Genomic DNA, 22056 nt, shown 5'->3' on the forward strand with positions numbered 1-22056 from the left:
TTTTTGACGCACAGGAGTGCAGATAATGCAGAGTCAAAAATATTTTTCATATTTAGATATCATATTTTCCAGTGGCTTAATTTTCAACTCTAGAACTGTAAAATAAGCCTCAAACAAATATAATAGACCAAAGAAGAAAACATTTTTGACTCTGCATTATGTGCACTCCTATGCATCAAAAAATATGACGCACAAGCTGTATGCGTGAAAAAATTACGCATAGCGGGAAAAAAACGGCAGCCATTTTATGCAGGATGTGATGTAATAGGATATCCTGTTTACAGAATCTGTACAGTGGTTGTACTTTCACTTTCACTTTGCAGTCTCAGATTATTCTAGACTGTGTGGCTGTGTGGAAAGTGTTGTCCTGTGTATTAGTGCTTTTGTGTCCAGTGTACCATCTCAATTGTGCTTTTGTCATCATTGTCTTGTTGTTGAATACTGTCTGAGTCTGTGTTGTAGTATTTTGTCAAGTCCAGTGTTTTATTTATTGTCTGTGGGAGTCTGTTGTGGGTACTGTAATATAGGGGTTAGTTGGGCTCTTCTTCTTAAGTTTTCTTTGTATTTCACCACTCTACCTTTCCTCATTTCCCCCTTTTCCTTTTTCTACAACTTTTTCCCCTTTGTCAGTGCTGACATGTCTGGTAGGCCACGGCTTTCCAGGATGGGTGAGGAGGAATTGGGGGGATTTATATGGCTTGTTTGCCATTTCCTCCCACTCTTGCTGGAGGCTGGGGGTAGGGTGATACAGGGGTATCACACGGAGGCCCGTAAAGTCCGGTGGGGGAAGGTGCGCCATCTCTTGGTCTGTGTATATGGTAGCCTAAGGAATGACCATCAACTGAAGCACTGCTGGGCTGATCTGATATCCAGGGAGCAAGATCTGCTGGACCACCTGGGAATCAGGATTGGTGGCCATGTTGGTGAGTACAGATCAATTACATGAGCACAATTTAAAGCTGTGTGGCGATATGTGATGATTGTTACCCAATCTGCCAGATAAGTAGCTGACTGTGTGTAATACTAGGGAAACCTAGTGGGTAATTGATGCACAATGTGAAGGAAGACAAATGCTAGCAGTCAGGTAGCTCATGTTTTCTACACATACCGGTTGCCTGTAGCAGAATGTAATGTAGTGCTGCCTTTGTGTCAGACAAGCGACACATTAATGACGCAATTAGGACTCTACAGGTCACAATAGCCAGTGAAAAATGGATATTGAAACATCATACCTACATATGTAGACGCCATAGCTAGACTGACATTTGTAAACCCTACATGATGCTATAAATGAGTGCTGCCTTCACGTCAATTGAAGTTAGCAATGTTGTCCACACATATGTCACATGTGTGTCTGGTTGGTGTGTATGGAAAATGACCACATAGGCTGTTTGAGTTTGAGAGGTCATGCAGTCCTCAAGTAACCAGCTTTTGGATGTCTCTCTTGGATGCACATGATGAGATGAATGCACCCCTATTTTGTTGGTGCATACTAATGGAGGTGCATCCATGCCACCACATGACTGTCCAGGCCACTGCATGTGTGTAGTAGGGTGTGTAACTGTAGCAGGAGCCTCATCCAATGTAAATGTTGCTCATGAATAATTCCATGCAGTATGAGCATGTGTGAAAGGGTTTCATTACTCATGTCATATTCTCACATTGTCTTTGTAATTGCAATTGTTTATCAGTGCACGGATTCTGAGTATATTTTTCCTTCCATGCTTTACAGGTGGACCTGCACCGTACACAGTGGGAGAGGTGGCTCATTTTGAGGACCCCGACACCTACAGTGAGTGTTGCATGTGTGCTATTTTTAATGTTTGCTGGTGATGCATGATGGACTACTGTGTGTTTAACAGAATTCAAGGTTTGATGAGCTGCCCATTCATTAGTATTGTTCCATTAGTGGGATTTCAGTTATCACTTCATTTTGAGTTGACCTATGCTTATCCATTTCTCAGATTTTGGGTCTGTAGGCCATTCCAGTAGGGCCCGCTATGGGGAATGGGGTGAGTCATGTGGAATACACTGGTTAATGTAAGAGTTGCTCTGGGACTTGTCTCGGACTGAGTCTGCATTTCAGACTGACATTCTCTCAGATAGCTTCTGCTAATGGCTTGTCTGAAATCTGCTGCTTTCCTAGTTAACGATGGACTGAGTACACTGTAGGTTGGATCTTCCGGGGGCATGTACTTCCACAAGGTGTACTAGAAGTGTGTGGGACTAGAGTGCAATGGCCTAGGTGTACATTCTACTCATGATCATGGGTGCTCTTGCTCCTCTGTGTCTGTAGAAAAATATGCCTCACTGGTAGTATGTGATGTTGGCCTAAGTCAGTACATTTTGACATGTGTGGACCTTGGATAGGACAAGGTTTAGCTGACTCCGATTTGTTGCTAGCCCTTCACTTGTGTTGTGTGTGGAGGCAAAAACTTGTTGAGCTGTCTATACACTCCTGGGTGTGCATTGATTATGGGATTGTTGGATGTTCTTCCCACCCCCCCCTCAAAGACTGCCATGTGTTTGGGAATAGGGTACCTAGGACTGTAGCAACCAGTATGTTACACATACTTGTGACCATTTGAAACTTTGTTTTGAACCTAGTGTACACACTCGGTTATGGCACATGAGTTCTATACTAGCAAATCCAATTACAAATCGCAGATATTGAGGGTTGTGATTGTTATCACATACACTGACATATGTAGTCAAGGCAATAGGCGGAGGAGGTGCAGCCATAATGTCAGCTGCATTACTAATTATTTTGATGAGAAGTTTAGGCTGATGTCACCCATCATGTATAGACATGTATATGCTAGGTGTGAGATGCCCTTTGTATGCAGGCTTCCCATGTACTTCCTCTGAGACTTTCAATGATCTATGTGGTGATATGAGCTGTTACAACTACAGTAAAAGTAATTTCCAATTGACCCATTGTGCTATTCCACCCAATGCATTTCCTATGGTAAATAGTTGCCCTTTCTCGTCACAACTGCAAACATGAGTGCTGCACAGAGGCATGATTTTGAAAGGCGCGCCATGAGATACCGGCACATCCTGCAGGTGCAGTCGGGGTTCCGACGGATGGCCCGAAAATACCAGGCGGATCGGGCCTCCGGAGCATGGTGGGCCTCACCACAGGGTGGCCCAATGTTGCCCACTACAGCCACCACAACCACCAGTTCTCCCCAAGTGGCCCCAGCAACGGCGGGGACAGTTGTCCCTGCCTCTGCAGCAAGGCCTGGACCCAGCAATATCAGAGCTGCAGAACAGTCCAGTGGGCTGCAAACAACTCCCACTCAGAGCACCTCTGCCAGCACACAGACAGCAGCAGCACCTCCAATTGACCCTGCGGCATTCCAGGCTTTAGACCGCAAAATAGACCAGTTCATTTGGAAGGTGGACAAGCTGAGCCAGGATGTGGCGTACATAAAGAAGCGGGTCAGGTCCATCAGGCGGACCCTACGGAGGGCCAACCTCTAGGACTTATATGGTCTATTTTAATTTATCCCTTCCCTCTCTCCTCTTTCCTTTTTATCATGATAGGTGGGTTTTGGGGATTAGTGTTAGGTTAGTCTAGGGTGTTAGCTTAGTTAGTGTTAGGGAGGAGGGTCCTTATTCTTTCTATTTTTCATTTTTGAGTGTGTGGGTGGGTGGGGGTCAATGTTGGGATTCCTGTCTGTTTAGAAAAAAAAAAAAAAAAAACAATTATTAAACAAATACAAAAAAATATATGATTGTTTAGGATAGTATAGTATGTGTGTAGGTTAGTATGTGTTGTCCTGCATGTGTCCTGTCTCATAATGGTGGGTGGGGGGTTGATGTTTAGATCGATTCGTTATATGTGTAGAATAAGTTTAGCTTAGGTTAGTTAGGGACAGTTGTGGGTTAGGAGTAGTCAGATTAGATTAGTGTAGGTATGACTTTTCCCTTAGTTGCCTCTGTTGTGAATACTTATGAATAAATATATAGTTAACCCTTTGCATTATGTGTTAACTGCTACTTGATCATGGCCTTGCCATCAGTGTAGGTGATTGTTGTTCTATGACATTTGTGTCCTATGCTACACACCGAAGAAAAAAGAGGTTTAAAATGGCAGCTACCCCTGTGCTAACTTTGTAAGTAATCCACCATTTGATGAAACCACCATTTGGAGTTTACATGCATCACAAAGGATTTGTGTTGATGAGTATGTTTTCTACATCACAAAGTGTGCTTCCAGACTTGGTATTGTGGGTAATTTATTAGGTCGGACTGCAGTGTGATGTTCAGGGACATCTTTGTAGATGAGGTGTTGTTAACACTCTTGTCTTCTTGTCTTCATTACTGACATAGATCATGTGTGCAAAAATTCAGCATGACTTCCCTTCTTGGAAGTATACTCAGAAAGGGTGATTGATGCTGTGTTTAGTTGTGTTTGCTTAGATTAGACTGCATAATTTAATGTTTTAGTATTGCATGGTGCCCACATTTATCAGCCACCATTAGTTGACTTTGATTGCTATTGATGGAGCATTATTCTGTCCAACACAGCATGATTGTGTGTGGTTTGTCCCTTCATCAGTTATTCTCCTCAGGATGGTCAGGCTATGATGCAATCCTGGCCACTGCACAGATGTATCAGACTACATGATGTCAGGACAGTTGTATTGACAAGCTACATGGTTGTCACACAGGCACTTTTGAGTTATCTACTGCACAGTTGATGTGTCAAATTACACAGAGACATATTAGGTGTGCAAGTGCTATTTATTGATAGGTGCTGTGGTGCAAAATGTACATTGTCCATGTTTGCTGAGTCCGTTCTAGTGCATTCTTACATGGTGATCCTACAGAAGGGGTGTGGATGATGCTCCTGACATGCTGGGGTGATGTTACAGACAGTGCAGAGGGACAGGATTTGCCGATTAGTAGGAGAGAGACATTCACTGGCAATGCTGACAAGTCATACAGTGGTTAGCAGAACAGTCATTGAGTATAGTTGTAGTGAGACTGGCATTTGACAAAACGTAGGACCTTGGTCAAAGTAGGCCATGGTGCAGGGACTAGTGCTTCGGGGTACTCTTCCGTGTGAATGTGATCTGTTCCATGTCTTCTTCTTCTGATGTGTGTGTTGCCTGCTTTGTCCTTGTTGTTGTTGGTTGTGAAGGGGCAACACACACCTCAGTGTTAGAAGACGTGGAGTCAGACATCCCGGTGGCTGCTCTCTGTGAAGGTCTTAAGGGCAGTACTGCAACAAGGAGGGCCTGCTGGTTTTTGAGAATAGCAGCTACATCATGATGGTAGGCAGCCAGGTCGGCCCTGTGGGAGTCATGATTGCATTCGTGCATGCAGTGGAAAGTTTGGGGTGCAAGGTGTTGTGGCAACTCCCTTACTGCAGTGGTGAATTCCTTTATAGTTTCTTGTAGTCCTTGCAGTATGGATGTTAGGGCTTGAATAGCTGCTGCCTGATCTGCAGATGACATCATGCACGAGCGCACCCCCTCAAGGCTGGCTGCCATATTTTGCATCCCCACCCGCACCTCCTTGGCCAGCTCCCGCTGTACTCCAACTACAGTTCTTTCAAAGCTGGTGCCAGTGTCGTCAGAGTCCTCAGCTGTGTAGGAGCTGGCAGGTCTTGCAATTGGGGTGGTGGGTGGTTCTTCTGTGATGGCTGCTTGTTCTGTGCTCCTCCTTGTGACTGAAGGTGGGGTCTGGAGGGTTTCAAGGACCTTTTGGATGGTCTCCTGGGGAATGTTTATGGGCTCGTCATCCATGTCATCAGGGAAATCTGGGACAGGCATATCGGCAGGAGATCCACGTTCCTCTGCAATGAAACAGGGTACAATTAGTGTGTCTGTGTTGTGACAATTTTTACGGAACATGCCAGCCTTTTGATGAATTTACTTTGTGATCTTGTTTGGTATTGGTATCTGCTGTCCTTCATATGGGCATTGTTATAGGCCTATGGCCCACCTGTGTGTCACATGTATGATATAGAGTTATCAGACTTGTCTGCCTAATCGCCTCTAGGTGTTGCTTTGTACCAAACAGGGAATAGCCATCTTTTTGTCCTACTCGACCCTCCGTGTATATCTATTCTTATGGTGAGACCTTTCACTGGCTGTGGGTGTTCTGATTGCCCTGGCAGCACACTTGCCTCTCAGGACCTGCCACAATCCCTGATTGTTCACATTGACTTAATTGTAATTGACATGTGGCATATCCTATGCATGGCAATGTTATGATGTGATATGGATGTAGACATTGTTAATGTGTCCTGCTGATGTTGGGTAATGTGTGTTTAATTGGATTGCCCTGTTTATTGTATCAATGTCCTATTTGGTCCTCTGACTGTGCAGGTGTATTTCAGTGACCAGTTGCATGTGTCCCCTCCTCAATGCTGTTGTCTGAGCAGTATGACATTTGTGATGTTGCCTTGTTAGCCAGGCACGTGAAGGACCCTGACATATGCAGCATGTGTGTCCTTAGTGCTGTGTCGCTCCTATTGCTGTTTACTTTGGCTGATGTATGTGACAACTATGGGCATTGACATATGAGTGTACTGGGGCCTTTGTCTTGTTTCAGGAGATTGTTGCAGATGTCATCCTCACCCCCTAATTTAGGTATGTATGTTCCATGGGGAGGTTACTGCCATTGGCTACTATAGCTGCACAGAGATCAGAGGTGTTAGTGTCAACTATTGTTGCAGTTACGTTGCAGTTGTTGTTTTGGCTAGTGGATTGCTGATAGGGCCCTAGTTAATGTAGGAGATATTTTGGCTGACGAGTGCCAGGATGAAAGTTTGACGTAGTGGCCTTCCCTCCTGTCAAGGCTTTCCCTTAGCTCCATTGTTGTCATGACAGGATGCCCCCATGGGACTGTTGTTGGTGTTGTGTTATGTTGTGCCCCAGCTTCTGTATGTGCAGGGCATGCCCCCCTGCTGTGCCCCTTTACCCATGCCACTCCATGTATATGCTGACTTACATGCAATGTGTAGTAGGTATTTCCCCCCCTGCTTACAGTCAACATTATTGCATTATAATTCCCCATGCGACTTACCCTGCATGTGCGTTGTCTCGTGGTAGTCTGCACTGTCCTGTCCTTGAATCCCTGTGACGATCTCCTCAGGGATGACGGCTGCGACCATCTCCTCCATGTGGTCCAGGGCCTCCTGGTGTGCTGGACTCCCCCCTCCAGTCTGCAGTGCTGCCTTCCTGTTCCTGGACATTTTTTCCTTTGTCCTACGTTTGCAGTCATGCCAGCGTTTCTTACACTCAGTGACTGTCCTGCGTACTTCAGCCACACTGTTGATCTTGTCAACAATTTGTTGCCATATGGCCTCTCTCCTATTGATTGGCAACTTAGAGGTGATGAACAGTTGGTGCTGGTGTTCCGTCACCTCTTTAACCAGGATTTCCTGCTCCTCTGCACTGAAGCGACACTTTCTTTTTTTCTATATATGTCCTGGTTCTTGTATGGATCATCCTGGCTGGTTCCTGGTCTGCTGTCATCTTCCTGGGGTCTGTAGTGGCATCTGGGATCCATTTTGGCTCTCCTCTGCTGAAAGGGCAGTGTTCCCGGGTATTTTTGACGCTATTGCGTCAAAAAAAACTACGCTTTCCGGGTTGCGCTGTCATAAATCGACCCACAGTCATTTACGTCGCGTTAACATCATTTTCCTTTACGACTTGACGCCGCGATGTGCGTAAAAAAAATGACTCCCACCTGTTGATTGTGCTGCCGTGCGTCAAAGTATAAATTTGACACCCGCACGGCACATCGAAATGGCGTTAGCCGGCAGTAAAATTTTTGACGCAAAACTGCGGCGGCGCAGCTTTGCGTCAAAAAGTATAAATGTGGCCCTAAGTGGGCAAAACTTAAGGGAGCCCTTGAGGAATATGGATCTCCCAAGAATGTACATTCAAGCATGGGATGCCACCATCGGCAGATGCCTATATAGGAGTACTGCTACCCCATGGGGGCCTTTGGTGTATCCTGCATGATACACTGTGTTGGACTGAAGCAAGCTAAAAAGGACCATTGAGTAGCCATGAGCTGCATCTCCTGTATCATGAGGATAGCTGGAGTATGCTGCTGTGCAACATTAAGAATTGCCCTTCTTTTAATCTTATCATTAAGGCTGTTTATGTTCCAGGACAGGACCATGAGTTTATGCATTACGGAACCTAGGAGAGTTCAAGGACAATCATCCAGGTGGGGTTAAGGAGCACATTCAGCTGGACAGCAATGTGTCGTATATGGAGTAGTAAGGAAGCAACCTCAAACCTGTGCTGGAACTCAAACCCTACCCCAAGAACTACCCCTCATATAATTTCCCCCCAACAATTCCCCAGTGCACACTTCCACCTCAAAAGTACCTTCGCCCTAAACTAAACTATAACTATGGTGTGCACTGCAATAGAAATTATGGTCCCATTATCCCATCCAGCTCCCCATTTCCCACAACAGACATCAGCACATCAGGATAGAGAATTTCTGGCAGGCATAATTAAACATAAGAGAGGAAGATGCATAGGCCAGTCAACCTGCTCCATCATTGACGTCTGGTTCGACAAAACAAAGTATCGGCCTCTCCAAGTCCTACTCAAGGCCCATGATCTCAGCAGTGCATGGCTGGTTGTCCTCAGCCTCAGATGAGTCTGGCATGTTGTAGGAGGCTGGCCTGACTTATAGTGGGTACCTGATGGTAGATTAGTAGTGTTCTAGTAGCTATAGCAGAGCAGCTTAGGAAGAACTAGGAGACGTGCAAAGCTCCTACTATACCACTTATCTCATGGCACTATATCATAAGAATCACAATACTCAGAGTTACTAAAAATAAATGTACTTTATTTTAGTGAAAATGTGCCAAAAATATCTCAGAGGATATACTCCCTTAGGAGGTAAGTAATATACACAAAATATACACACAAACCAAAATCAGGTAAGTAAACAGTTAGAAAAGTAGTGCAAACACTGTAAAATACAGCAGGATGCAATAGGCCTAGGGGAAACACAAACCATATACTAAGAAAGTGGAATGCGAACCACTTAAGGACTCCAGGCCTAGTGTAGTGTGTAGAGGTTCACGGGAGTGTAAGAAAACACTAAGGGTGTCCAAGATACCCCACCCCAAGACCCTGAAAAGTAGAAGTAAAGTCACCCTACTTCCCCAGAAACTCACTAAAGTAGGAGATTCTGCAAAGACCACAACTGACTGCAAAGCACCGAAGACGGATTCCTGGACCTGAGGACCTGTTCTCTTACAGGATTACTATCAAAAACACTGCTGTTGCCACCATGTGGAACTAACCCCAACCTCTGCCTTTCCCTCTCTACATCTAGAGATTCCCTGTCTAAAGCCAACTGTTGCTGTCTTAGCTTCAGTCTGGCCTCTTCCAACCTCAGCTTTCTGAGTTCACTTTCCATGGTGTTATCCTCAGGGTGGGAGGCTTGGGAATTCTGAGACACAGAGGAAATGTGGGAATTGGCAGAATGGGAGCTGTCTCTAACTGGCTGGACTCTAGTAACCTGGCCTTTTGGAGTGAAAGGTACCCTACTAGTGTGTGACCCCCTCCCACTACCATTGTCACTAGGAGGCCTGTTAGCTGGCAGGTCCTTGGATGAACCCTCCCCAGAGTCCTCAGGGCTCTCCCCTGACTCTTGCTGGGTACCCCCCTCCTTTACCTCCTGATCCTGGGATGGGCCAGACTGGTTCTGGTCACTTTCTAGGAGAAGGCTAAGGAGAAGATCTTTGGTAGGGTTCTTACCAATACTTAAACCTCTTTCTATGCAGAGACCCCTCAACCTTTTAAAGTTTAAACTACCATAAGTTGCCTGGACAACTGTGGGACTAAGTTCTACTGCAGAAATTTTTAGAAAGGGTTAAGAACAGAGAGAAAAACGTTTTTAGAAACTTTTAAAGAAGAAAGAAAAACGTTTTAAACTTTTGAAAACTTTTTAGAAAGTTTATAGAAAGAAAGTTAAACTGTTTAGGTTAACTGTGTATATTTTAAGTATTTGGTATATGTTTTTCTTATGAAAAGCACCAATGACAAAGTTGGTAAAGCAGTTTCAAGTACTTATTCCACCGCTGCACCACCAATGTAGGAGGCTGGCCTGACTTATAGTGGGTACCTGATGGTACTTACACCTTGTGCCAGGTCCAGTTATCCCTTATTAGTAGATTAGTAGTGTTCTAGCAGCTTAGGCTGATAGAGGTAGCTATAGCAGAGCAGCTTAGGTTGAACTAGGAGACATGCAAAGCTCCTACTATACCACTTATATCATATAGCACTATATCATAAGAATCACAATACTCAGAGTTACTAAAAATAAAGGTACTTTTTTTTGGGGGGGGGACAATGTGCCAAAATATCTCAGAGGATATACTTCCTTAGGAGGTAAGTAAAATACACAAAATATACACACAAACCAAAATCAGGTAAGTAAACAGTTAGAAAAGTAGTGCAAACACTGTAAAATACAATAGGATGCAATAGGCCTACGGGCAACACAAACCATATACTAAGAAAGTGGAATGCGAACCACTTAGGGACCCCAGGCCTAGTGTAGTGTGTAAAGGGTCGCTGGGAGTGTAAGAAAACACTAAGGGTGTCCAAGAAACCCCACCCCAAGTACCCTACTTCCCCAGAAACACACTAAAGTCGTGATAGGAGATTCTGCAAAGACCACAGCTGACTGCAAAGCACTAAAGATGGATTCCTGGACCAGAGGACCTGTAAAGGAAGGGCACCAAGTCCAAGAGTCACAAAAGTGTCCAGGGGGACAGGTGCCCACTAAACCCCGGATAAAGGTGCAAAATGGCTGCCTCTGGGTGGAAGAAGCTGAAGATTCTGCAACAACGGCAAATGCCAGGGACTTCTCCTTTGCACAAAAGATGTCCTGCGGCATGCTGGAGGATGCAGAGTTGTTTCCACTCAGAAAGACCGCAAACAAACCTTGCTAGCTGCAAAGGTCGTGGTTAAAGAAAATGGGTGCTGCCCGGGCCCAGGAAGGACCAGGAGGTTGCCCCTTGGAGGAGGAGACCGAGGGGGCGCTCAGCAACACAGAGAGCACACACAGAAGCAGGCAGCACCCACAGAAGTACTTCAACATGGGTTCAATAAAACTGAGCATGGCCTGTCACCTCAACACTACAAAGGAGGGTCCCACGAAGCCGGTGATCAAGTCAGCAAGTTGAGCAATGCATGACAGAGTGCTGGGGACCTGGGCTATGCTGTGCATCAAGGATTCCTTGCAAAAGTGGACAGAAACCCTAGCAGCTGCAGTTCACGCAGTCCACAGGATTACTGTCTGGTGTGGGGAGGCAATGACTTACCTCCACCAAATTTGGACAGTTGGACCACTGGACTTTCGGGGTCACTTGGATCCAGCTCCTATGTTCCAGAGACCCCGCTCGTCAAGATGGGAGGGGTCCCAGGGGACCGGTGAAGCAGAAGTTTGGTGCCTGCGTTAGCAGGGGGAAGATTCCGTCGACCCACGGGGAGATTTCTTCTTGGCTTCCATTGCAGGGTGAAAGCAGACAACTCGCAGAGCATTCACCACCAGGAAATAGTCGAGAAAGCCGGCAGGATTAGGGGCTACAATGTTGCTGGTAGTCTTTTTGCTACTTTGTTGCAGTTTTGCAGGTGTCCAGGAGCAGTCAGCGGCCGATCCTTGGCAGGAGTCGAAGAGGGAGATGCAGAGGAACTCTGGTGAGCTCTTGCATTCGTTATCTGAAGAGAAGCCCACAGGAGAGACCATAAATAGCCCTCAAAGGAGGATTGGCCACCTAGTCAGGTAAGCACCTATCAGGAGGGGTCTCTGACGTCACCTGCTGGCACTGGCCGCTCAGAGGCCTCCATTGTGCCCTCACACCTCTGCATTCAAGATGGCAGAGGTCTGGGACACACTGGAGGAGCTCTGGGCACCACACAGGGAACACATTCAGGCCACAAACTGTGAGCACTGGGGTACTGGCTAGTAGGATTCCAGTGAGACAGGCAAAAACAAACTGACACACAAGTACAAATGGGGGTAACATGCCAGGCAAGATGGTACTTTCCTACACATGTCAACAGCAGGGCCCCAGGAGGTTCCTGGGCCTCCTAGCCCTCTCAGGGTGAAACTTGGTTACAATTGATTGCTCTCTGTTTTGGTTGCCTATTCCCAAACAGCCTCTTGGGAGTCAAAGAAGAGTGACTTAGTGTCATGAATCGTGTTAAGTTTTACTGAGTACAGGAACATATATTGTAGGTTCACTACTCTCAGCTTTTGTTTAACAGCACTGTATGATTATCTCTGGCGTTGTACCTCTCAGGTATAATCAGAAAAGATCATTACGCAGTGAGGTTGGAATGTGAGGTATTTCTGTCTTTGTGGTTAAGCAGCCTTGGAATAGTGAGTTGCAGTGGAGCCCCAGACACTGGCTTTTGCCTTAGTGTCCTATGTGTGCTCTCCATGACAAAACAAGGGTGCAGGTGGCTACCTGGGCATCCATATTGACATCCACTGCTCCCAGAACCACTCCAGTGCCTGCCCCTCACCCCTTCGAGGAATCCAAGAAAGTGTAGGTTGTTTCTTCATACCTTGTTTTTGGCATCCTTGGCTTTGGATGTTGCTGTTAACATTGCAACTGTGGCCCTGAGCTCACGCACCATGTGCATCAGCTCAGAGATGCAGACTTCAGCCTCTGAACCTCTGTCCACAGCTTTGCAGAGGTCCTGATGAAGCATGGTGACCTCAATCTGAACTCCACTTATCGTGGAATTCTCCTTGATTCCTCCTCCGAGGGTGCCCCTGGTGCTTCTGACCTTAGGGTTGTAAATTTATCAATCTTGAACTGGGGCTGCGAAGATCCTTCCCCATGTTTTCAGTGGAATGGGGCATCAGGCAGGTGCATGCACCCCCAGGCTTTCCAGCCCGTCTCAACTCTCTAGACCTACAGTGGACTCCCAATCTGCCCACACCTAAACCTCAATGGGCCTGGGTAGCATGAACAGTTGAGGGACCACAGGGCAGGACAGGAGCCCACACCCTCCACCAAGTCTCATATCCTATTGTCCTCCAAGGATGTGGCACAAGACACCCATCTCAGCCAGAGCACTCCTTCTTCGAAGCTTCATGTGATAGGAGAAAAGAAGGGAGAGAGGACCCCCTTGCCAGCCACTGGACAGCTTGGACTTCCTTCTCTGCAATCTCTGCACTATGCTGCTGCCAATGATCCAGGACCACGCAGGCCACCAACCCTCCTGAGGATACTGCACAACACATTCAGACCATTATCTTGCACCTGCATTGCTGGCGCAAGGCAGTACACTTGGTGGGCCCGCCTAGCCCCAAGGAAGTGGCCCCCACAGGAACTCTGCTGATGTTCACTGGCAGGAAGGGTGGATCAAGGTCCCCTCGAGGCATCCACAACTGCTAATGTTTCATGGCGAGGAGCCTTGAATCACTATGCCAACCATGGCTGCTATGATGGCTGCTCTGCCTGGTCCGAACCAAAAGCACAGTCTGCATTGGGTGCATGGGAGGCCAGCAATACTCATCAATCTGGGCTCTACTGGCTCTCTCCACCCCAGTGGGTGCCACAAGTACCCAAAATCATGCCTGCAATCAGGATTGTCAGGGCATAGGGCACCAGAGCCAACAGAAGCTCATGGGAAGACGGCCACCATCTTGGCCGGCCAGGCCAGGCGCAATAGTACAAGCTTTCTTGAAATTATTAAAAGATTTTTCCTTTTCTGTCCTCTTTAACCTTTTGCCTGTTTCAATAGACCAGCAATCATTATTACAACTTTACTGATTAAGGGTAAGGCCAAAAAGCACTTCTTGTACCTTTTAAGGACTCATACTGATCCTTTAGGGCTTGCAATGAACCACAGAAATTCCACCTGTTTCACATGGAAGCAGAATGTACTGAGTCTTGAGAAAACAATCAAACTGTCATGCATGTAAATGATGAGAAATAAATCAGTACATTTTCCTAAGACATCAGTGATAAAAAAAAAAAAACATGCCACGTGGGCAGTACATAGGCCCACAGCATTATCTGATATTCAATTGAGTCATGCCAAGTCCCGAAAGCCGTCTTCCATTTATCCATATAAGCATGTGAATATTTATAACAATAATGATAGTTTCTAATTTAATGCACTTTTACTTCATAGAATGTTCTCACAAACAAGCATATCACAGGTTATATCATTTCTTCTTTCTATATTTCCTTTTATTTTTATTAGTTCTTGTTCTGCTCATTCGAGTTATGAAAATATGTGCTTTTCTTTCTCTGTGTTGCTGTTACTCTGTTTCGGCATTCAAGTACAATTTTCCTTTTTAGCTTCTTTTCTTTTCTGACTACTTCTGTCCTTTTCTTTTGCACTTTCTCTTTTTATCTCTTTCAAAAGGAAACTGTTTCCAAGAGTACTTTCCCTCAGGCAAAATAAACTACTAAAGAAAGCTTAGTCTCAAACCTCCTCAAACAACATTCACCTACCACCCTCCCTCTTGTTGAAATTGTGTCCCTTTCAACTCACTTGGAAAAGTCATGGTCTTCCCCTGGACTGTAGTAGAAGTCGCATCCTAGTGTTAGGCTGGAGAGCACCACTCCTGCATCTTTTCCTCCCTCATTTAAGAGTATCCTGCGGTCCCTTAAATGCCTGGGAAGGTCTTCCAGTGCTGCTTACTTCCCCTAGTTATTTTCTCCCACTCTTCTAGTATGGGTTTGTCCCAGGGTGTCTATGCCACACAGCCAGTTTCTCCCAGGAACCCTCGTCCTCGTTCCTCCAACTTTGACATCTTGCTAAGTCTGTCTGCATCCTTCTCCTGCACTGCTTGCTGCATCACACACTGCCAGTCTTTATTTGATTTCTTTGAGTCTTTCTTTTCTGTTATTGTTCTTCCTAGTTTATCTTCCCTGTCACTGTTCATGTAGTTTTTCCTTATCTAATAGTTGTTTCCCTTTTCTTTCTACAGGTGGTGAAGCCCAAATGAAAGCGAGATTGCAGTCCTGTGAGAAAAGAGTAAAAGTCCTGTTCTGGTGAATAGCTGGCCTATTTTTACAATTTCTTTATCAACTTCCTACCAAATATTAAGTGCCTTCAAATCCAACTTGATAAAAATTATGGGGGTCAGACCGCCGGGGCCGGGGTCGGCGGGAGCACCGCCAACAGGCTGGTGGTGCCCTGCAGGGCATTCTGACCGCGGCGGTTTGGCCGCGGTCAGAAGAGGAAAACCGGCGGTCTCCCGCCGGTTTTCCGCTGCCCGACGGAATCCTCCATGGCGGCGCAGCTTGCTGCGCCGCCATGGGGATTCCGACACCCCATACCGCCATCCTGTTCCTGGCGGTTCGCCCGCCAGGAACAGGATGGCGGTATGGGGTGTCGTGGGGACCCTGGCATGGGCACTGCAGGGGCCCCCATAAGAGGGCCCCACAAAGAATTTCAGTGTCTGCTGTGCAGACACTGAAATTCGCGACGGGTGCAACTGCACCCGTCGTACCTTCCCACTCCGCCGGCTCCATTCGGAGCCGGCTTCCTCGTGGGAAGGGGTTTCCCTCTGGGCTGGCGGGCGGCCTTCTGGCGGTCGCCCGCCAGCCCAGCGGGAAGACCAGAATGTCCTCCGCGGTCTTTCGACCGCGGAGCGGACATTTGGCTGTTCCCGCCAGGCGGGCGGCTACTGCCGCCCGCCAGCCTCAGAATGAGGCCCTAATATGTCTCCTTTTACCTGATCTAACAAGAACGACATAAGTCGAATAGCACACTTATCCTTTACTGTTGCTTTATTAAAAGCTCTGTAACCAATACAAAACCTTAAATCTCCATCTAGTTTGGGAATAAAATTGGAGATTTAAAATTTTGAATAAAGCTAGATTTAAGGTTCCTTTCTAGGTATTGCTGGAGATGTAGCATATATATTCTACCAGAAGGGATACTTTCCCCATGCAATCAAGTCAGTTTGCCAATCAAAAGGTCTATGTGGGGGTACATTTGTGTCTGACTAAACACCCCTAAATCCCCCAGTCATGCTATTCTAAATTTCCTTAACTTCTTGTTCTTGGAGTAGACTTATATCAGATGGAATGTGTGAATGTTTTAATGTTACAGACTTTCAGACAAGTGTCAAAACTGTATTTAGCAGTTAAATGAATCACCATTTTCTTATTTCACCTGTGAAATATGTCTTTTTGAGAAAGGCATAACTAAAATAAGCTGACAATGCCGTGAATTAGTGAAATAAAATAGAAAGGTTTTCTATATGACTCTCCACATACACATTCTTAATGCTCTGTGTGCCGCTTACTAAGGTCCGACATTAAGTCAAATCCACCAATTGAATTTACACTTTCATCTCTTTCTTCTGAATTAACAATATACTCAATTTCTTGGCAAAGATACGAGTCAAAAAATCTTGAGGCCCCATGAACCAGTTATTCAAACCACGTTCATGTTCTCCCAAAACTGTACTGGAGTTGAGCTGGAACTTAAAAAGGAGGCACCACTCGATAAAGTAAGAAGCACTTTATCTTTCTGTCTTTCATCCTCAACCCTATATTATAAGGTCATTTGAACCTTCCTGCCCAGCAATCCCACTTCATGTATTTCCAGATCTGTCCATTTGCTATTTGACACTTCTTTGGATTTCCACAACATTTATAAACAAAATGCTCCTTGTCTCCACAGTAAACATCGACCCTCTTTTCTCATCAGTTCCTTTTCAGTGGCAGACTATGGGCTACTAATGCCTCCTATTGACATAAGTTTGCCATCTTTTGACCATCTTGCTATTGTTTAAAATGTAAGGTCTTTCGAATCTACATGTAGATCAGGCTCAGGCTTCTTCTTAATTCTTTTCATCATTTCTTTCTATACCTCTTTGGTCTAGTCTTAAACCTAAGCTGATTTATTACTTACATGTAGTAGGCTGAGGTTCTTCTTGAACAACATTATACATTAGTTCATCTTTGAAAATTCTATAGAAAAGGTATGCTCTCTTCTACAGTATTGAATCTTTCACAGATTCACCTCCTTGAGTCTTCCCTATCGTCAAGGTGGGAGTTCCACGGTAATCATAGAAAGTAGTGTTAAGCTAAGCATTAAACAGTCAAGTTTAAACAAGTGTCATTTTAACTAATTCGTCTCATTTTAGAAAGATCCAAATTCTAGCCAATCCGAGATGAGCTCCTGAATCATCTTTTCCCTTAAGGTCCACCATAGCCCAGAATTCTAACCACACATCATGTGAAGAGATTCTTCCTCACCTTTGCCAAGTTCTTCCTTTTTTTCTTTCTTTTTTCCTATTTTGTTTTTATTTTGCTTCTCTGCAGCCAATAAGTAACTGACGGAACAGATTTCCTCTTAAAAATCATTCCATACCACTTAAAAAATAAGTAGACTCATTCAGTTTGATTACATAACCTTTTAAAGCCTGCAATCCTCCCAAAACTGAAACATCTACAACTTTGCTAAAACCGTTTTCCATAATCTCTTAAAAAAACCCAGACAGGATGTTCCCACAAGTTCAATGTATTGCAAGCTGATACTTCCAGAACCTTTAAAGGGCAATACTTTTCATACATTAAAGTGCTTATGTGACGGGCCGGACTGGACCGACCCGCACAATGCCACTGCTTTTGCGGACTCTTATTCGGCTGACCCGGATGCGACTCCGGGTTCAACCAATAGCATGGGCCAGAGTCCGCGGGAACCTGGGCGGTTAAAGGGCCAGGCAGTGCGACGGAGGAGTAAGACGGCGGTTGTGAAGGAAGAGAACGGGACCTCAGAGACGGCGATTTCAAGAGGAGAAGAGGACGAGGACGAGATTGGAAGACCCGACAAGAGCGAAGGCCCCAGGGAGCTCACGGGGCCATCCGCTCCATTCAAGTGCGTACCAGAAGAGAGGACCAGGACTGCGGCTGTCCCAATCGGGGCCGAAGAGAGCCGGCTCCGGGGAGCAGAATACTACTACCCGCCACGCTTCAGGAGAAGCATGGCAGAGTCAGGTACGTAGCCGTGGCCTGGGCAGGGTTAGGGAGGACGGGAGGGGGACAAAAATGTGGGTTTAACCACTGAAGGGCTATGAGAAACACGATATACGAAAGTAAGCACCAAAGGGTTGGAGGGCACGTATTGGGGAGGACCAGAAAAGGGCGTGTGAGTGAAGAAGAAAAAAAATAAATAATAAAAATAATAAAAAAAACTGTATAACTAGAATCCGGTGAGGAAGAAGAGAGTGAAAACAAGGTACTGAAACTACAGGGACAGTAGACTCAGGAGAAGAAAAGAGAACACAGGAAAAGGAATAGGAGAAAGCCCGGAAGCAAACACCCCAGAAAAGAAAGAAGAAAAGAAAAATCAGAAGTGAGAAAGAGAGAGGAAAAATGACATAGAAACCCCCCGCATGAAAGAAAATAAGACCAGAAAAAGTACCAGAAGAGGGAAAAGGGAAAGATTGATACAGAGGCAGAAAGAAAAAATAGGAAAAGGGAAAACCACACAATCACTTACCGAGACTATTCTTATTCTTTTGCATATGCTTCCCGAGAGACCTACGAAGAGGACAGAGAGAAGAGGAAGAGACCATTAAACCCTGCCGGGCGTAGAAACTCGGAGAACAGAAACATAACACAAGAGCCATTCATCAGCATAAACAGTTCTATCCAATCAATATATACCACTTATCTATATACCAGACGAGTCCTGTGTGATTGCTAATGCCAATCCTGCAACAAGTGGTGTCAGAAGTGGGATTTGAGAGACATGTCATAATGGAGGAGAAACCCACCATGGCGGATGTTATTGCGCAGCTGGCAGAGGGACAGCGACATTTGCAGATAATGTGGGAGCAGCAAATGAAGGAAGCAAGAGAGGAAAGAGAGGCCCTACAAACCGCTCTTAAGAGCCAAGCCACAATCATGGCGAACAATCAACTGGTACATGAAACCGCCTTGGGAAAACTTACCGACACCATAGCCCATACGAAGGTATATCCTAATGTACCCAGCAGCGTCTTGCAAAGGTATCAGGAACATGAAGACCCTGATTCATTTTTTATCAACGTTGAAAGAGTCGCAAGCACTGCAAGTTGGCCGGAGGAAAAATGGGGACAGTATATCGCACCCCTACTGACTGGGCACCTACAAGCCACCTATCAGGCGATCAACCCCAGTGGTACTCTCCCCAATAAAGATATAAAGAGAAAGATATTGGAAAGGGTAGGGCTCGACTGCGAAAGCTACCGGTCCAGATTTCGCCAAACCAAGTGGCAACCACAGGAGAATCCCCGCAACCTGTACTACAGGGTTCATCATGCCGCGGGAAGATGGTTGCATCTGACTGAGAAGACCCGAAAAGACATGTTCGACATCATAGTCTTAGAACAGTATTTGGATGCCTTACCAAGTACCACCCGTAACTGGGTACGACAGCACCCAGTTCTGACCAATGAAACAGCTTTCGAACACACTTGTGCATTTCACAGGAGCCAGGATTTCAGAGCCACCTCTAGTAGACACCCCACACCTTCCCCTGTTCGGCCCACTGTAGGAAGAGGAGCAACACCAAGACCAATGGTATCCCAGGGCCAGGAGCGTATACTGCCACACAATCCCACTCACCCCCTTTTTCCAAATACGGGACCTCAGTGTTACAACTGTTCGGAGTGGGGTCATATAGCACGATATTGCCCACATAAAAAGGATATGGAGGAACCAATGGAAATTGGAGTTGCAAAGGGAAGAGTCTTCTGGGCTGGTGGAGACAAGCCTACCTACACTCTCCCTATCCGTCTCAATGGCGTGCAGAGGATAGCACTCATCGATTCAGGTTGCAGTCAGAGCGTCATACGACAGGAGTTGGTTGAACACGGACAGGGTCTACCTCAGGCACAAGTTTTGATTGCCTGTGTACATGGGGATCAAAGATACTATCCGGTCACTTTAATCCAACTACAGTGGCGAGAAGAGAAAGAAATCCTTAAAGTAGGGGTTCTGCCGCACCTGGAAGAGGACATTATCATTGGAACTGACTATGTGGCTTTTCCCTTGTTGTTAACAAAAGCAAGGCAGGAGCACACTCCTAAAACATGGTGGGAGGAAGTTCCCTTCGGAGCAGGCGAGGGAGTGAGTCGAAGCCCAAGGGTACATCTAAGCAGAAGTCAAAAAAGGGCACAAGGACAACAGTATGCGCAAAATCCCAATACAAACACCTGTCTGAACCCGGGAATCGCCAGCAAAGTGTGTACTGTGTCAGGGGACTTCCACCAGACTCAACGAAACGACCCCTCATTAAAAAACGCATGGCAACATGCGCTGAATCCAGAGGAACATGCGGTAGGTCCGAAATTCACCATACACAATCAACTCTTATATAGAATCCCAACTACAGAAGAAGGGAGGCAGAAACAATTGATAGTTCCCAGCAGTCACAGACAGCAGGTCTTGCATCTAGCTCATGGGGACAATGGGGAGGGACATCTAGGAAGGGAGAAAACAGAGGAGGCCGTACTCAGGCGGTTTTATTGGCCCGGAGTTTTTGGGGACATACGTAGGCACTGCTCTGATTGCCAAAAATGTCAATTGTATAATATAGTCCGCCTCCGCGGGAACCTGGGCGGTTAAAGGGCCAAGCAGTGCATCGGAGGAGTAAGACGGCGGTTGTGAAGGAAGAGAACAGGACCTCAGACAAGGCGATTTCAAGAGGAGAAGAGGACGAGGACAACATTGGAAGACCCGACGAGAGCGAAGGACCCAGGGAGCTCACGGAGCCATCCGCTCCATTCGAGTGCGTACCAGAAGAGAGGACCAGGACTGTAGCGGTCCCAATCGGGGACGAAGAGAGCCGGCTCCGGGGAGCAGAATACTACTACCCGCCACGCTTCAGGAGAAGCATGGCAGAGTCAGGTACGTGGCCGTGGCCTGGGCAGGGTTAGGGAGGATGGGAGGGGGACAAAAATGTGCGTTTAACCACTGAAGGGCTGTAAGAAACACAATATACGAAAGTAAGCACCAAAGGGTTGGAGGACACGTATTGGGGAGGACCAGAAAAGGGCGTGTGAGTGAAGAAGAAAAAATATATATATATATAAAAATAATTTTAAAAAACAGTAGAACTAGAATCCGGTGAGGAAGAAGAGAGTGAAAACAAGGTACTGAAACTACAGGAAGTGTAGACTCAGGAGAAGAAAAGAGAACACATGAAAAGGAATAGGAGAAAGCCCGGAAGCAAACACCCCAGAAAAGAAAGAAGAAAAGAAAAATCAGAAGTGAGAAAGAGAGAGGAAAAATGACATAGAAACCCCCCCCCATGAAAGAAAAGAACACCAGAAAAAGTACCAAAAGAGGGGAAAGGGAAAGATAGATACAGAGTGTAGGAAGCTGGCCTGGCTTGTAGTGGGTACCAAGGGGTACTTACACTCTGTACCAGGTCCAGTTATCCCTTATTAGTGTAGAAGAGGTGTTTCTAGCAGTTTAGGCTGATAGAAGGTAGCTATAGCAGAGCAGCTTAGGCTGAACTAGGAGACATGCAAAGCTCCTACTATACCACTGGTGTCACATGCACAATATCATAAGAAAACACAATACACAGATATACTAAAAATAAAGGTACTTTATTTTTATGACAATATGCCAAAAGTATCTCAGTGAGTACCCTCAGTATGAGGATGCCAAATACACACAAGATATATGTACACAATACCAAAAATATGCAGTAATAGCAAAAGGAAGTAATGCAAGCAATGTAAAGTTACAGTAGATTGCAATAGGAGCACATAGGTATAGGGGCAACACAAACCATATACTCCAAAAGTGGAATGCGAACCACGAATGGACCCCAAACCTATGTGAGCTTGTAGAGGGTCGCTGGGACTGTAAGAAAACAGTGAGGGTTAGAAAAATAGCCCACCCCAAGACCCTGAAAAGTAGGTGTAAAGTGCACCTATATTCCCCAGAGAGCACAGAAGTCGTGATAGGGGAATTCTGCAAGGAAGACCAACACCAGCAAAGCAACCAAAGTGGATTTCCGGATGAGAGTACCTGTGGAACAAGGGAACCAAGTCCAAGAGTCGCGACAA

This window comes from Pleurodeles waltl, chromosome 4_2 (genome assembly GCF_031143425.1).
Source record: "Pleurodeles waltl isolate 20211129_DDA chromosome 4_2, aPleWal1.hap1.20221129, whole genome shotgun sequence".
Classification (NCBI taxonomy): domain Eukaryota; kingdom Metazoa; phylum Chordata; class Amphibia; order Caudata; family Salamandridae; genus Pleurodeles; species Pleurodeles waltl.